The sequence below is a fragment of the Terrapene carolina genome, unplaced genomic scaffold, assembly GCF_002925995.2.
Source record: "Terrapene carolina triunguis isolate 2854851 unplaced genomic scaffold, T_m_triunguis-2.0 Scaffold27002, whole genome shotgun sequence".
Lineage (NCBI taxonomy): Eukaryota > Metazoa > Chordata > Testudines > Emydidae > Terrapene > Terrapene triunguis.
Window position 1 is genome coordinate 2968 of NW_020691353.1, and position 11198 is coordinate 14165.

The window sequence follows — 11198 nt, forward strand, 5'->3', positions numbered from 1 at the left end:
ACACACCGTCCCGCCACTCAATGTTATAGTTACCAGTCCAGAGTCCGGAGCAACCTAGTGGCCAACTAGGTTGATCGCGGGTAGGGAGAAGCCGGATTCTGTCCATCGCGACATGATGCTCCGGGGAAGTCTTGGCAGGACGAACCCAAAATTTCATGGCAAAGCACCCTGTTTATATAGTGATCTTCCTTCATTGGGACCAATGAGTTTTGCACCGTCATGCTGTAATCAATCGTTGTTTGAGAGTGCTTGTTTTCTTGAATTGTTCTTCTTATCTTTATCTTATTCCTTCATCAGTCTCTCTGAGAGTTACCCTAGGCTGGTTTTGATCACAACTATCTTGTCCCAATTGATAGGTGCTTGCCTCATTTTTAGAGTCGTCAATTTGCCGTCCTTGACATCTCAATAGGGGCGTGTTGCAATCTCCTGGCGCCTTTACATCTGTTCTTGTTCCTCCCTAGAAAATCTGGTCCGGTGATGGCCTTCACACTTATCTTCTAACACACATTCCTCATTCACACACAAAACAGGATTGATTTACACAGAACATTTGAACAGGAACATCAAATTGCAATGGAGGAGAAAACAATCATTGCATTCTTTTACTTATTTCAAAATGCTAATTTTAAACTTACAACAAAGCAGTGACGCTAAAGGTCTATTACTGCCTTGAAATCAGCTTCAGACACAAGATTCTGGCTGGTGCATCTTTACCAATGGCACACGAGGCCATTCCCTCTGCCCGCCTGGTGCCCACATCTCCCTTCACACCCCTCTGCCCCCCTAGAGCCTGCCCTTCTCCACACCCCTCTCTCTGCCCCCCTTCTGTTCACCTGCTCCCTCACAGCCCATTCTGCCCCTTTGTCACCAGTGCCTGCCCATTCGCTCCCCCCCATGGTTCCACCTGCCCCACTCCTCATCATCTCACCCCCTGGCAGCTCACCCTCCCCTTGATTTCCCCTGCCCCATCGGAGCTCCCCCATTCCCTCACATCCCTCTGCCCCCTAGTGCCTGCCCCTTCCCTTGCTTCCCTGTGCCTCCTGGGGTCTGTCCCCTTCTTCTCCAACGGAACCCACCCCTCCCCTCACCCCCTGCAGCCCCCTGGAACGTGTCCTTCCCTTTGCCACCTCTGTCCTCCTGGTGCCCGCTCCTCTTGCCCCTCCATTGCCCTTGTGCCTGCCCCTCCCCTCTGCCCCTCCACCTCCTTCTGCTCCTGTCACCTACCCCTCCCCTTTCCTCTCCCAGCATCAGCCTGTCCCCTCCCCTCCCCCACCCCCACTGACACCTTCCCTTCCCCCTTCTCCTGCTCCTCCTGCCCTTTCCTCCTCATTGTCTCCTCACAAGCAGAGGGGGTCTGACTCCCCTCAGGGAACAACCCCTCCCCAGCAATTAACGGGGGCACAGGTTAATTTCCCTTTGATCCCAGTGACCAGCCCCTGCCCCCGGCACTGACTCTGTGACTCTCTCCCCAGTGGACCTGACTCTGGATCCAGACACGGCAAATCCCAACCTCGTCCTGTCTGAGGATCGGAAATGTGTGAGATGCGGCGACAAACGCCAGGATCTGCCCAAGAATCCTGAGAGATTTGATCTTAGTGTCTGTGTCCTGGGCGCTGAGGGGTTCGCGGGCGGGAGGTGTTACTGGGAGGTGGAGGTGGGAGACAAGACAGGCTGGGACCTGGGGGTTTGTAAGGAATCTGTGCGCAGGAAGGAGCTGGTCACACTCTCACCTGAGGATGGATACTGGGCCGTGTGGTTGAGGGATGGGGAATACAAGGCCCTCACCTCCACGTCGACCCCCCTCCCCGTGAGCGTCAGGCCCAGCCGGGTGGGGATTTTCCTGGACTATGAGGCGGGCGAGGTCTCGTTTTACAATGTGACTGACAGGTCCCATCTCTTCACTTTCACTGGCACCTTCTCCGGGATGCTCCGCCCTTATTTCTGTCCTGGTCGCAACGCTGGGGGTACAAACGCGGCTCCCCTGATAATCTGCCCGGTCCCAGCTCAGGCCGGAGGGAATCTCTGTCCCTGACAGTGACCCCGCGGCACAGACTGTCCCCTCCCAGCGCTGCTGCTCTTCCCACCCCCAGTGGTGGGGGCCAGTTACTGCAGCAACTGGACTTTTTGTGCTGACCGGACGCTGCCAGTTTCCCTTTTCAACAGGAGGTTCCAGTCGAAAAACAGACACCTGGGAACCCCCAGCCCTCACCTTTCCCCGTCCCCTGCCCAGGGGTAGCAGATAGTGGGGGATGGGGTCATTCACTCTTGTCAGAATTTTCTACCCCTGTGAAATCTCAATGTAAAATATGAAAGAAAAAAGATTATTCTAATTTAGAAAATATTATTGTAACAAGGTGTAAATACAAGAACATTTTAATTCACATTTCAACAGTATTTCAAAAACAAGCATCTAAACGTATTTTTAGAAATGGAACTATTTACATCTATTTTTTTTATTCTTCCCTCAAATCTATATTGAAGTTTAACTTCTCTAAATAACATCATTTGTATTTCAACTGTGGAATTTCAAGAAATCCAAATATTTATCTTAACAAAATAAACTATTAAATTGTCAGACTGGGTTGTTCAGTTACAATGTACATGTGTCATAAACATCACAACTACACACATGTGCAGCTGCTCTCTGTTCTCTCTCCCCCTCTCTTTATTGTCTTCACTGGTTCTCTCTGGAAGGCAGGGCACGTACACCCACCTCCTGCACTACATCTTTGAAAATTAATAGGTGAAAAAATGATAGAATTAATTAAGCAATATATTTAAGTTAATGCACACAAGATTATATAATATTCTTTGAACTTCTGTCAGCATTAATTCATGTGATTTTTAACTCTCTAGCTACATATAATTGGTAATCAAGATATGACCCTTCCTTTCTTTTTCTCACATCAATTAACAAAACACAGTCCCACCTCAAATGCTCTCTTCCTATAGGTAGAAATCTCTTCTATAATCTCCATTTTTAGTTTATTTTTCTTTAGAAATATTATTTGCAGGCAATATACTGTCACTGTCCACTGTTGATTTCAATGTACTGCCGGGCTCTTCATGTTCTTGGTTATAAGGACACAACAAATGCAGTTTGATAAAGAAACAGAGAAGGGGTTGTTTTCCGTTACTGAATCATCACAAATTAACTTAATTGTATTAAAGACGCTGGCACTTAATGACACATAACGTGAAATTTGGTGAAGCTTTATTGGGAAACCTTTCTTCTCGGCCATAAATCAGTCAAAATGGTGATATTTTTGTTGTCATGTGAGGTTTACAGTACAAAGAAAATAAAGTTGCTCCAGGAAATTCATCACAGTTCCTCTGGGTTCTGTCCACCACCTTCTGGAATGCTCTGTAAAAATAGAGACTGATTGGTCTAATTCCTTGAAATTAGCGACTGAACCTAATTTCTTGAAGATCTAGCTGAGCAGAGTATGAGGGGAAGCACATCACATGGCATTGCTAGGACTACTTTTTGTTTTAAACGTGATGTGTTATGAACATTTTCAATATAATAATTCAGTTTTGAAGACTTATTCACAATATGCCATTCATGGCAGTGTGCCCTAAACTTACCTTGATTATTTGAAAATAAATACCCTAAAATCATCTTTTGATGGATTCATTTGTGGGTTTTATCCAGTCTGCTGGTGTCTAGGTGGCATGGGCTGCTGAAGCTATGTGTTTTTCCTAGTTTTTAACACAGGGAAATGTTAATCTAAAAATAGATAATTTCCCCATAAAATTTCCTTCAGAAATATCTGCATTACTTTCCCTATTTCTCACTGAATTATGTGTAATTACTGTGATTTCTTATCCAATCTTATTGTATTATTACATGGGAAAATATGTTGGCAAATAGGTTAATATACAACATGGTTTTTACTATCTGACAAGACATAAAAATGTGTTGTCACTCACAATTTAGAGCATGAAGTGTCATGACGCAATTGAAGGCAATGTTCATTTTTAAATTTCTAACTATGAATGGGCTCCCCCCATCAGTTCCTGCAACCCCTGGCTGGCAGACCTCTTTGTGAATTTATTTAGCATGTGCATAGTCGTCAAGCCAAGCAATGGCATCTTCAGTGGTATGATGCAGTTCTTCTAGGCCACCACTAAACCTAGTCAGAAGGCATTCATCGACAATGTGCGTCATCATCTGTGTTGAGCCGGAACCTATTCAACAAGGACCATTAGCAACGGGGCAGGTCAAAACCACGTGGGCAAATTGTGGGGTCGACGACGAGGGACTGGTTGGGGATTATAATAGATATCCATTCCTCTTGCCAGAGTGTTTCCACCCTAACATTCTGGCGTGGCGGATGAGACCATAGTGGGCTATGTGACAGCAAATGTGCAGCTGGTTGTTTAAAAAGATCATTGTGCAGCAGCAGGCTTGAGTTGGCACATACTTTCTTCAGTAACTTGCCAGTGGCAACCTCTCATCTGATATGAGGAGGAGCAATATTGCTCAGAACTGGGAGCCATGGGAGTGGAGTCGGACACAGGGTGCCGGAGATGATATGCATGGCGGCATGTAACTGCGTATCCACCAGTTTGGTGTGTGACGATCGGCTCCATACTGGTGCGCAGTACTCTGCCACCGAATACGAGGTGGCAAGAGCTGACATCCGCAGAGTTAGAGCACGAGCACGCAGAGTTGGAGCATGAGCTCTCCATGACAAACCTGCCACTTTTCTAAGAAGATTGTTGTGCATCTTAACTTTAGCTGCTGTCTTCTTCAGGTGGGCATGGTAACTCAGTGTGCGGTTTAAGGTCAAGACCGGTTCTACCTCATGCTTCACCTTCTGACCATTCAGATAAACATTCAGTTCTCGAGTTGCACTGGCATGATGAAGATGGAACAAACTGGAGACTGTTTTTATGACGCTTGGCTTGAGGCACCAAGTCTTACAGCACTCAGCTAACTTTGTCATGCCCTGGTTTAAGGTGGCATCAAGCTTGTGGAACGTCCAGGCCTGGGTACTGTAACAGATGTCATCTGCATAAATGAACTTTTGTGACTTTGTTGTTGGCAGGTCATTGATGTAAAGGTTGAACAGGGTTGGCGAAAGCACAGAGCCCTGGGGTAACCCACTGCTCTGTTGTCTCCAAGCACTCGTCTTCTCCCCCATATGGACTCTGAATTGCCTATTGTGAAGGAACAGTTCAACAACGCCTGTGATTCAAGGTAGCAGGACCCGTGATACCTTCACGAGCAGGGTAGTGTGCCATACTGTATCGTACACCACTGTTAGGTCAATGAAAACAGCACCTGTTTTCAAGTTTCTCTGGAAGCCATTTTCAACTAATGTGGTCAGCGCGAGTACTTGGTCGCATGTGCTATAGCCTCAGTGAAAGCTGGCTTGGTCAGGGCTCAAAATCCTCTCCACATCGGGTAATGTGCGCTGTAGGACCAAGCGCTCCAGTGCCTTGAAGCACACCGACACTAATGATATGGGACGATAGCTTGATGCTTGACTTGGGTCCTTTCCAGGCTTTAGGAGGCCAATGACTTTTGCGGTGCACCATATCTTCGGTAGCCGCCCTTCACTGATGACCCTGGTGAAGAATTTCACAAGCTAAAGCCGAGCACGGGGGCCAAGATTTTTCAGGAATTCTGGAGATATATTGTCATAGCCTGCAGCTTTTCTACACTTGATGCTACCCAGTGTCTGTTCCAGCTCTGTTACAGGGAATGGTTCTGGGCAGCTTCTGATCTGGTGTACACGTTTAAACATACGCCATTTGTTCCTCACTTGTCTTCACACCTGTTTCTCCAAAGGTGCTCTAGCCACTTTAAGTAGGTGTCTGGCTACCTGGTTGGGTGTCATTGAGGGTCAGCAGAGTGCAGATGGCTCCTGCACCACCTAATTCTCTGTGAATTAAGCAGCAGGCAGTCTGCCAGGGAACCTCCACCAAGAGTCTTTATTACTTTTTATGGTGCATCACAACAGAGCAGCAGTTACGAGGAGCCCCCTTCCTGCTCCCTGGTTCAGCCTTTTATACTGCTGCTTTCTTCTCAGCGCTGAGCTAGTGACCTCCTCAGGCTCCCTACAGGTGCCAGTGATCCCTTCGACCCTTCCAAACCCAAACTACTCAGTCCCTCCTCCTCTAACTGCACCCGGTGCCCTGGGTGTTCTCAGTGACCAGGGTGCTGGCTTCCAAAGGGCTCAGTTTGTAACTGCTAACAGCCCCCTGTCACACTGCCATGTTTGTGTAATTGACCATAGAGTGAAAATAACACCCAATGTAAACTGTTACCTCATGATTCAATTCAGAACCTAGATCTGCCAGTATCTGCTCTGAACAGCCATGTTGATATATAATTTTACATGTCTTCTTCTCCACCTCATGTGCTGTCATAGTTCTAAGCATAGGCGCCGACTCCGTGGGTGCTCTGGGGCTAGAGCACCCACGGAAAAAAATTGGTAGGTGCTGAGCACCCACAGGCAGCTCCCCATGGCCCCGCCCCACCCCCCTGCTCCAGCTCACCTCTGCCTCCTCTGCAAGTGTGTTGCCTCGTCCTGCTTCTCTGACACAGCTGATTCGCGGGGCAGGGAGGGAGAGGGAGGAGGGGGAACACCGAGCGCTGGGGGAAGAGGCGGGGCCGGGGTGGGATTTGGGGAAGGGATCCAATAGGGGCAGGGAGGGGGCGGAGTTAGGGTGGGGACTTTGGGGATGGGGTTGGAATGGGAGCGGAGCCAGAGGCAGGGATGGGGTGGAGTCGGGGCGGGGTCAGGGATGGGGAAAGGGGCGTGGGGCGCGGGCACCCACCAGTGCCAGAGAAAGTTGGTGCCACTGGTTCTAAGTGGAAATTCTTCTACCTATTTTGAAAAATCATCTGTAGCTGTCAGTACATACTGGTATCGCTTCTGTGGTACTGGATAGAGCCCGATTCAATCTGCTCCCAGCAATCCCCGGGATTAACAACCTATGTGCAAGAACACAAGCTAGAGTTCTCATTTGAATCTTTCCTGTGACATTTTTATTATAATCCCATATATAGAAAGCAAAGTAAGCATTATAATGTAGTTTCTAGAATAGTTGATGTCTCCACACAGTCAGAATCTACCTTTTGGGTTTTTCAGAAGTAAATAAATACAGGTCAAGCTTCTGCAACTGAAAACTTGCATAAATATGCTGTGCAGGGGCGGCAAGTTATATGGGCCCATGGTGCCTGTGCTCCAGCAATATTCAGGGCCCAGGGCCCCAGCTTCACCAATGTTCGGGGTGGGGTCTCTCCCACGACCCTGCCTGCCACCCCCGCGTGCCTTCCCTGGAGTGTTCCTGCCTGCGCCCTGTGCAGAGGGCAGCTGCTCTGCCACTCTGCGCTGCGCTCCCTCACTGGCCGCTGCCACTGCTGGTTACAACAAAGGGACTGGTGCCAGCGGCATGCTGAGGTGGCTGCTATACCTGTGGGGGGAAGAGGGGAGGAGGCACACATATGATGGCAGCCCCCTCCAACACACACACTGGCTCCCACCAGGAGGGGGCTTCCTGGACTCTGGACCTGAGCAGCTGGGGCTTGGGTGACTGTCAGACTCGTGATACCCTGCCCCCCCCCGCCAGCAGTCACCACTCCTGCGCCATGCTTGGCAAGGGGCAGCCCCATCCCCCACCCCCAGTGAAGCTACAGTGAGGGGCAGCAGCAGGGGAGGAGGCGCACACGTGACAGCAGCCCCCCCTCCCCCGCCTCCAGCACCCACCACAACGGAGGCAAGGGTGCTTCCTGGACCTGAGTAGCTGGGCTTGGGTGAGTGTCGTGACACCCTGCCCCCCTCCCCTCTGCCCACAGTCACCACTCCTGCCCCAGGCTGGGCAAGGGGCAGCCCCATCCTCCACTGAACAACGATGAAAAGTGTTTGCTGCCTCCTGAAGAACATCACAAAAGAAGGGGCTACATTTTCTTTTAATTTTAGAAAGTATTTGCTTTTGAGGGTTATTGATCCAAGAGTGCTGAGTTGTTTCAAAAAGAGTATTCAAAAGAGTATTAATAAAGTTGATATTCTTAGTTAAATAAATTTTCCTTACGATAGTGATATTGTGCGATAGAGGAAAACTGTTAAACTCTGACTATTTCCAGTCCATTTTCACATTATTTTTAAAAATATAGATCAGCTTACAAGACAGGTGGGGAGGGGGGGCGCGGGACTTGGACCCGTTCTGGGCACCACCAAAAATTATACAAAGCTGATGCTGTGCCAGCACAACGGGCAATAGAAATCGTTGCTGCCCTGTGTCATCCATTAGTTCACAGGGGCACTTGTTATAGCTGATTAGAGGCCTTATTGTGCAGCAATAATAAATACAGATAATGATAAACAATTAGCTTGGCCAATGTTTAAAAACACTTCAGACGTATTTAATATGGGGAAAGATGCAAAGTGTTTGATTTAATGGGGAGCCATCCACACAGGTCCACTTCATTGCAGGGATTGTAAAGTTAAGTCCAATCCAAGCAGGACATTTGCCTTGCATGATATCCTGTATGAACTCCTGCAAAGCATGACAGAGGTACCATGGTGACCAGAACCTTCTGTAACTCCAGGGGTTCTCTGCTGTCTTTCCAATGAAACCAGAGAACGTTACCCAGAGCACTCAAAGGTCTTCTTGGAGATCTAAGAGGGACCCAAACCAAGCAGGGGAAACACAAACTGCCTGATGGAACCAGCACATGATAATTGAAAGGGCCTCAAATGCCACAGCTCTGGACAGTTTTTTGTCCCTGAAGAAGTTAAACCTATTTTAATCTACAGTCTGTGCACTAAGAATTTCTGACCTACCCAGCAGGGCAGAAAGAGAACCCAGGTCTCCTGATTCTTAGTCCAGTGCCATAAACATTAGAGCATTCTGACTCCCATGGAACATGGTTTCTTTACACGCTCCACCATGTCTTTGATGTCTCTTCTACTCTCACCATATCCCTCCATGCCACTGGAGCTATCACCCTTTCCACCCCACTATCTCCTGTCTTCATATCTCCACATACTTATCATGTGTGATAGTGTTCTTGGGCAAAGAGGCCATTGCTACACCCCTAGGCACGCAGGTGGCTGACTCCCTGCATGCATTGTATTCAGAGCTGAAGGCTTCAGGATCATTGCATGGGAAGTGGAGAGGACCTGGGCAGACAAATAACTGCTCTGACGCTGCCTGGCGGCTGTCTCCCCACTCCCCAGCAGGAATGGGGGCTTCCCGCAGTCAGGGAAGGTTTTTGAGGTTCCCCAGCCCCTGCTGCTCCTCTGCTCTGCCATACGGGAAAGACCAGGTCTCTCTGCAGCTGAAGTTCCCATCCTCCACATTTCACATCACTATTTCATCCAAGTCCTGGATCTCTAGGACTTGAGCCCTCTTTGCCAAGCCATCACATGGCTCCCAGTCCTCTCCGTATTGTCTTCAGAAAGCCAGTAGCACTTTCCCCTGTGGGACAGCCAGTCAGTGGGGCAGAGTCTGCACCTGGAGTCTCCTGGATGGGGAGACCAGAAGGGATTCACCATTTGGTTTGTCCAAACGAGTGTTGGGGTCTGTTTTAACTCAAGTTGTGAATTAACACGTTAATCACCACAACTGTAAATGCTGGGCCTTTGCTGTATATGCATTCACACCTGTTTAACTAAGTGTCCTTTTAAACCAATGTGATTAACCGGCCCCCTAGTGCAGATGGCGTTAAACCTGTACAAAGGTGTTTATATCAGTACAGCTGTTCGCTTATGGGGATATGAATAAGCTCTACCAGGATGAGTCACTTTTATACTGATCTGAATGCAGCCGCACTATGGTTTGTAGTGCTACAACTATTTAGGTAGAAAGTCACACCTCTGACCAACATAGTTATACGGGGACAAACACAGGCCTAAGAGGGGCTCACATCAATTTAGCTTAAGTAGATTTCTCAGTGGCTTAAGCTAAACCAAAATAGGCCATTCTGGACCAAGATAAGTGTGTCCATATTGGGTTTTACACTGGTTTAACTAAACTAGTGCACCTTGGAATCTAGGCAAGGTAAAGTGGAGCCCATGCTGCGAATAGAGTTCTATCCATCTATTGTTTGTGTGCACACAATCCTGCTGCACACCACTTTGGCAGTCCTCCAATAGCTATCCCACACTGCTTTGCAGGCAACAGTTACTGACCTGTTTACCTGTGTGCCCTCCCCTGCTCTGGAGTCTAGTTCCCAGGATGACCCATCCCCCATTTAAAAGTTGGGATGGGGCCAAATTTGGCCCATTTGCTCCTGGGTTCGAGTGTATCACTGTTGCTGCAATATGACCCCAGGAGCCCTACGACACTCCTTGAGCAGCCTCTGGGAGCTGCACTGAGACCTGGATCTCAGCGACACTGGGGAAGAAGCGTTGGTTCAGGAAGCTCTTGTAGTAGCCAGTCACTGCACTAGAGATCTGTCTGTGGACGTTGCTAAGCTGGTGTCTGTGAGGGGCCGTGACTGGGATGCTGACCAGGCCTGATAAAGAAATTTACATCCCTGTTACACACAGTGACCAGCGCAAGAGAAACCTTTATCTGAGCTGATAGGGCCCCACTCAGCGTTACCTGGTGGGGCTGTGTCTGCGCAATAGGGGGAGGGGGTAATTTGGGGAGGAAGCTTCGGTGATTCCTAGGCCCCTTCAGGGCCATTAACTGTGTTATCTGACCCAGTGATGGGAACGTCCTGGCATTTCCTGCCCTGGGGGAGTCTCTGCCCATGGAGGGGAGTGAAACAGCCACAGGGGGCAGCACGGAGGCAGGAGTGAGAGCGCCGGAGCCCTGCTGTACGGGGCTGCTCTGCGCTACAGACTCAGCCATGTGGGGGAGCTGGTCCCAGTGCGATGGAGGGGTGAGTTGAGCTGGGGAAGGGGATTCGGTGGCTGGGCCAGGGGAAGGGGAGTGTGACCCCAGCCCCAGGGCTGTGTGAGTGATGGGCCCAGGCTGGGTAAATGGGACCCGCTCACAGGAAGGAGGCCAGGCAGCTTGTCTCCCGTTCTCGCCACATGTTCCCCGACCACACGGCTCCTCCCCAACTCCATGTCCTGCACCTGGGCACCTTCCTGTACAACCAGAACCCCTAACCCCTCCTTGCTCTGCTCTGTACCCAGCAGCTCCCTCCCTCGGTGCCGTCTGTGGGGAGGGAGCTGGTGAGCCTGAGCTGGGCGAGTGTTGTGCTGAGGTCAGACAGGGGAGGCTGG

The 11198-nt window shown here is 49.4% G+C and overlaps 1 pseudogene; it reads left to right on the forward strand.

The window, feature by feature from the left end:
- The first annotated feature begins 1468 nt into the window (after positions 1 to 1468).
- On the forward strand, positions 1469 to 2191 carry LOC113408930 (annotated as a pseudogene).
- Positions 2192 to 11198: the final 9007 nt, after the last annotated feature.